The sequence below is a fragment of the Gossypium hirsutum genome, chromosome A07 (assembly GCF_007990345.1).
Source record: "Gossypium hirsutum isolate 1008001.06 chromosome A07, Gossypium_hirsutum_v2.1, whole genome shotgun sequence".
NCBI lineage: Eukaryota > Viridiplantae > Streptophyta > Magnoliopsida > Malvales > Malvaceae > Gossypium > Gossypium hirsutum.
Genome location: NC_053430.1, coordinates 85,321,592 through 85,327,883, shown reverse-complemented (window position 1 = coordinate 85,327,883; position 6,292 = coordinate 85,321,592). Strand labels below are relative to the sequence as shown.

The 6,292-nt window shown below is 28.8% G+C and overlaps 1 long non-coding RNA gene across 2 annotated transcripts; it reads right to left on the bottom strand.

Annotated features, from left to right (window-relative positions):
* Positions 1–435: 435 nt before the first annotated feature.
* LOC121231876 (uncharacterized) lies at positions 436–3,056 on the bottom strand. 2 transcript variants are annotated; one of them, XR_005930015.1, is made up of 3 exons: positions 2,730–3,032; positions 1,238–1,447; positions 436–900 (listed from the first exon to the last, which is right to left on the bottom strand). It is a non-coding gene; the product is annotated as an uncharacterized lncRNA (long non-coding RNA). The 2 variants fall into 2 exon arrangements; XR_005930016.1 differs by lacking the exon at positions 436–900 and having other exon boundaries at positions 1,064–1,447; positions 2,730–3,056.
* Positions 3,057–6,292: the final 3,236 nt, after the last annotated feature.

Genomic DNA, 6,292 nt, shown 5'->3' with positions numbered 1-6,292 from the left:
GTCTGTCTGCATTTTACTGGCAGTTTTAACTGGAACTATTACTGGTGGTTTAATCACATCGAGCTTCAGCTCTTATTGTTTTGGTATTCGGATGACGGGTTATGGGGAACTCGTGATGTGTAGCGAATGGATGGGTTGGAATATTGCACTGTATCATTGAGCATGTCATATACATATGTTGATATGTCATGATAAATTGAATGAACTGTATGTTAATTGAATGCCCCATTTACTGATTATAATCTTGTTTTTGCTTAGACTCACACTAAGCTTTTTAAGCTCACCCCCTAGTTTTTTCTTTACAGATGTAACCTCCCAAACCCGACCAATACGTTATGGCTAGATTAAGAAGATTACAGTAGCCACCGAAATGGCTAAGCTAACTTACGTTACTTTTGAAGACCTTAAATAAACCCATTTTAGAGAAAACTGTACTTGTACTTTTGAGTTAGTAAAAAAATACTTTATTAAGTCATCTATACTTAAGATTCATTTTATTATTAACTGTGTTTTTTAGAAAAAAATTTTGTTCATTGCTTTACTTTGTAAAAACTTGAGGTTAACAAACGTAGAGAAAAAACCATTATTCATGTCATTTTGAAAATCTAGTCACCTTATCGATTTATTTTTTTCAAAAATGATTTCTTTGCAATGCAGCGGAAAATAGGGATCAATGTCAAATTTTACGTAAGCCAGATATCATGCGTTTTCTGGTTATTATGCTTGAGTAATACATGCATGCAAAAATCCTCAAATGAAAGGTTACCAAGCCAAAGGCCAAAAATAATTAAAAATACAAACCAAAACCAATAGAGACTTATTAATAATACTTATTAAAAATAGTCTGAGGTCCAAGGTGAGTCTCCGAATGTCGAGTCCAGTCCTAGTTTTGAGGTTTACCTAAAAAGTTAAACACTATAAAGGTGAGACTATGAAAACTTGGTGTGAGTCGAATAGTTATTTAAACGAACATAAATATCAAATGCAGTGAAACATATTAGCATTAATAGAAGAACACAGAACCATCATTGGAATTTCATATCATTACATAGCCATTATCAAATCGATGTCAAACAGTGTATGAGCATGAGTCATCATTCATTCGAGTAACAATCATTAATTTTTGTACCATTCAATACAACACAATATAATATGTAGCATAAATCAATAAAATTTGAGTATGTCGTAAGCATGATGCAATGCAAAAAGGTTCCTACCCAAGCCATCTACTACATACCATAAGTTCCTCAAAATATGTCATCCGAACTCCAAAATTGTATGAGCTTAATCCTGTTCTGGTTAAAACCACCAATAACAATATGCAGAAAATTATGCGAGTAAAAATGCGATAAATCGTCGTTCCCCTCGGTACTCCAAGTGCAGTGCACTGACTACGTATAATGTGGACTTAATATGACGTCAGTACTCCACGGAACTCCTTTGTCAACTACAAAATAACCAACCCCAATGCACATGCAATATGTCATACAATCTCATACATATCCATAAATCAGTACTTTTACATTTAATTAGCATTTTCAACATATGCACACGTTTATCAAATACTTTCAATAAATGGAAATAATATTCCAACTTTCAATTTACTAATAAAATGGTACCATTTAACAAATCACAATTTCATGTTTGTTTACAACTTTTCTTTGTGTACATGCATAGTAGTCTTTTGAACATATCATAACAAATCACTTATATGATATATCATGCATAAACATTTTTTCGTTCATAATCATGTTATACATACAACCCAAACATATATCAAATTAACCAACCAATCATGATAATGTCAATCATTTGAACATTCAATCAAACTAGCAACAATGCTTCCATGCCAAATAGTTAGGGCTCAAAAAGTACCTGATTCGGCCACTTAAAAAATAAATTATTTATATATTAAGCCAAGCTCAATCAGCAAGATAAATCATCAATTTAATTATAATATTTATTATTATCAAATAAGTTATTGAGTTTAGATCTCACATTTTATTTTACTCTCTTTTGCAGCACACTTTCTAAATCTTATTGTTTCTCTAATAAGATTTAAAATTAACCTAAATTAAAAATCAGTATTACAATACATTATTACTCCTCTTAAACAGCCCATAAACACCCACTTATGGGTTCGATTCAATCATCACAATTACAACTATTTTTTGAATCCAAACTAGTTAGATTTCTTACACTGTTTTCATGCGAATCATATGTGCGAACATCTTTCAGCTTTACTATTGATTTGGAGTGTTCGGGTCAACACCGAACACATTTAAATAATAGATAATATTTATTAAAGTCCTTCATTTAATCAATCCATAACATTTTCCCAAAATCTATGTCGAAACAAGTAACTAGTTTACGATTACCTGCACTTATGCTTCCCAAATTGTTAGATCTAAATTGTTGATTGATCAAGAAAAAATTTCCATAATTATCATGTGATTAAAGGCTGATTAGGAGGGTTTCAAGAACCCAAAATCATGTTAAAAAATATGGGAAATAATTAAAGAAAAATAGCCCCCTTTCTTGTCCATAGGCACTCGCACCACCTCCTGCAGTGGCCAATTTTAGGGCTAATTTAAAACCACTTTTGGAATTGATTAAAAAGCTAGAAAAATACCATTAAATATTTAAAAATCCCTCAAATTTTAGATCTAGAATTTTGGGTTTTTAACTTACAAGATTCATTAAGAAATTGAAAGAAAATAATAACTTACACAAGTTAAGTGAAAGGCTGCAATGGAGTTCTTTTGTGGCTGCAATGGAGTTCTTTTGGGGCATCAATGGAAGCTAATATTGAGTGTTAAAATTTCATATTTAAGGCTGGAAATTTTAAGATAAAATGACAACAAGAAGAGGAAAATAATGATGCAAGAACCCATTGCAAAAAGAAGAGAGATTGATGGTGAATCTTGGTGGCTTGGGCTGCAACACATAAGGGAAGAAAGAAAGAAAATTGAAAAGAAAAGAGGAGAGGAAGAGGGTGAACAACTACAATAGGGAAATTTTGACTTAAAGGCTGAAAAATTCAAGAAAAATTTGTATTTATACCTAAGGTTCAAGGGTATGGACGGCACACACGTTAAAAAAAACAATAGGTTTTGTAAAACTTAATTATTTTGCAATGAAAAGAATTCAAACTTGGGATTATAATCTAATTTTCATGCTTTCTCATATTTCTTTTAACCACTGGGCTATTTCCTTATTTTTGAAATAATTTAGCAATATTAATTTTAAAAATAAGGCGTGTCACATACTAAGGTTTGATGCAAAATAATAAAAAAATGGTACGAGAGAAAGGATTTGAACTTGGGTTTCAAGGAACATTTTACCAACACTTAACCAACAAACTAATACCTCATTTATTTGCTAACAATGTACATGTAATATAAAAAATTAGGGAAAAACCACTCTCTTTCGATTCCCAAACCCGATTTTACTAACCTCGAATTTTTGGGATGTTACAACAGATAACCCTCAAGACTAGGGCCAGATTCGATGTACAGAGGTCTCATCTCAGATTTTTTCCATAATAAAATATTTTAAATTTTAATTTATTTATTTGATTTATTTTGGGACTGTAATTTTTATTAAGTATGAATTGTGGTATAGGTTATTTTGATTTGGGATTTTTGCATGCATCAGATATTTGAATGGAAATTGAACAAATTAAATAACTAACCTAACACGATTTAAAGTATGGATTTTATACAAAATCAAATGCAACATTTTTTCCGCTGCGTAACAGTAAAACGAGGCTTTTAAAAGGCTTATTGATAGAGTCAACTTCGGATTTTATTTTCAAACTACACGGCCATCTCATAAATTGATCTTAAATTATAAATGGCCCATCAAATCGATGTTTTTTAATAAACCTAAGGCAAACATGCTAAGTTTTTCGAAAAATTGTTCAAAATAGTGTTTTATTAACCGAACATTTTTACCTAGTCATTTCGGTGATTAATGTAACCTTCAGGATTCGGCCTTAACATCTAGGCTGAGTTTAAGAGGTTACAGGTAGTTACGCTTAAATAGACTACTTTTCATATCGAGAATGTGTCCACACTTGAAGAGCGTTCCCACCTAATGCACGGGCTCGATAAAAGGAGGATACCATTTCTCTAGTTTAGAAGGGTGGTCCAATAGGGTATTTGTGTCAAGTGGAGTCAAAGGGGATATCAATGCCATCCACCTTGCTGACACATGTCCAAGTAGCGGAGGGGTATACAATTTACTCACACCTTTTTAGGATTTTGAGTAGTAAATTTCAAGATTATAATTAGAGAATAGGTTTGATCAAGTAAGACAAGTTTTCAAGAGCCTTGGTGTGATTTGTTTACATAATTTAAAGAGATATTACTTTTAAAGAAGTTAAAATCAAGCAAGAACTCTTTTGAAGACCTTTAACATGATCAATGTTCTTTAAGTAAAAGAGATCCAATATTTTTTAAAAAAAAGACTACTAAAAGATCTTTAATATTTGTTTCTTTATCGACCTACTTAAGCAAAAGTTAAAAGAAGATATAGGTTCACATTTACTAGAGAATTACAAGCAAGTATTTTGTTCGATGAGGAACTTATTTTAGTGCAATTCAATTTGTAATTAAGCTTTCTAGATAGAAAATTTGAATAGGAGTGATGTCGCAATTTGGTGAGTGAGTTGGATTTAAATCGCATCTTATACAAGTTAATTTATAGTGGATTACTCTTTGAATAAAGCTCTACAAACATAATTACTCTTTGAATTACGTAATAATTTTGATTTAGATCTACTAATTTATATTTATCAGTAAGTTAAACCGATTACAACGGAATAAAAACATAGAAAACCATATAACTTATCTATTTACAACAAGTAAGAATAAAGAAAAGAAATATTGATTGTTTAAACCAATAGCATATATATATATCAAAATTTAAATTTTAAGAATAAAAATTAAGTCCTTATTTATTAATTGACTGAAAAATATTTATCACGTTTGAAGAGATTAAAGAAATTGAAAGGTACAAAATTGATGATATTTAAATTAATAGAGGTATGAAATGAATGAAAAAGCAATAGGGTCACATTAGTACGAGACAAAGATCGTTGAAGCGTGCATTACAAAAAAGTGAAAGGCAAAGGCAAAAAGTATTTATTGTTAGCATTGGTGCTTATTAGCCTAACAAACCTTTTTCATTAAAGAATTTAATGCCTACTTAACCCACTATCTTTTTTCCTTTTCATTTTACAAATCACTTAAGAAGTTTTAAATATGCATATTTGAAATAATAACGTTACTTGCTTAATTTCAATCTTTAAGACAGTGTCTGCTTCTAAGTCTTTGAGCTGCTAATTTTATATTTCCAATATACAAGGTAGTTTTATTATTAGCTTTTTTTGAATTATAAAATTTTGAGTGAGTTAATATATAACTTATTATTATATTAATGTAAAAATTTATAATTTATTAAGTGATTAATTATAAAATTTCTATTTTAGAAGGGTCAAAATTAAATTTTTAAAATTTTTAAAATATAATTTTACCATTAAATTAATTTAAACTATTGTAATTTTAAAAACACTGTAGTAACAAATTTCCGAGAGGGGGTAACGCCCAACATGTTGGACGCATCTTATGATATTTCTACCTTTCTTTTTTTTAAAATTAATTTTGATTAAATTTATCCTTTATTTTGTGATATTTTTATATATAATGTATATGTTTTTAAAAAATTTATGTGTCAAAAAAGTTCTTAACAAAAATGTAAAACAATAATAATAAATTAAGCTACTATATTAACTTTGCACCTAATTAAGCTCATGTCGTTAATTAAAATTATTAATTAAGCACCTCCTTTAACAGTTTCTATCATTGATCGCATTGACTGTTAAAATAAATTGACGGACCAATCAAATAGTGACACGTGGCAAGTTCTAGTTCAATCTAAAAAATTTTCCATAAAAATAAGAAAAAAATTATAAAAAATAAAAATATTAAATATTATAAAATATTAAAATTAATATAAACTTATCAAAATTATAAAAAAACTTATAAATATTATAAAAATATAAAAAATCTAATAAATTATAAATTTAATAAAACTTATTTAAAATAGTCAAAATTAAAAAATGTATTAGAATTCTTAAAAAATAATAAAAAATATTAAAATTGATATAAACTTATAAAAATTATATAAAAAAATCATAAAAACTTGAACTAGAATGGTTGCCCAAAATTGAGAAGGGTAATGGTCCGGAGAAAGCCATTATACTAATTGACCTAGGAACCAAACGATT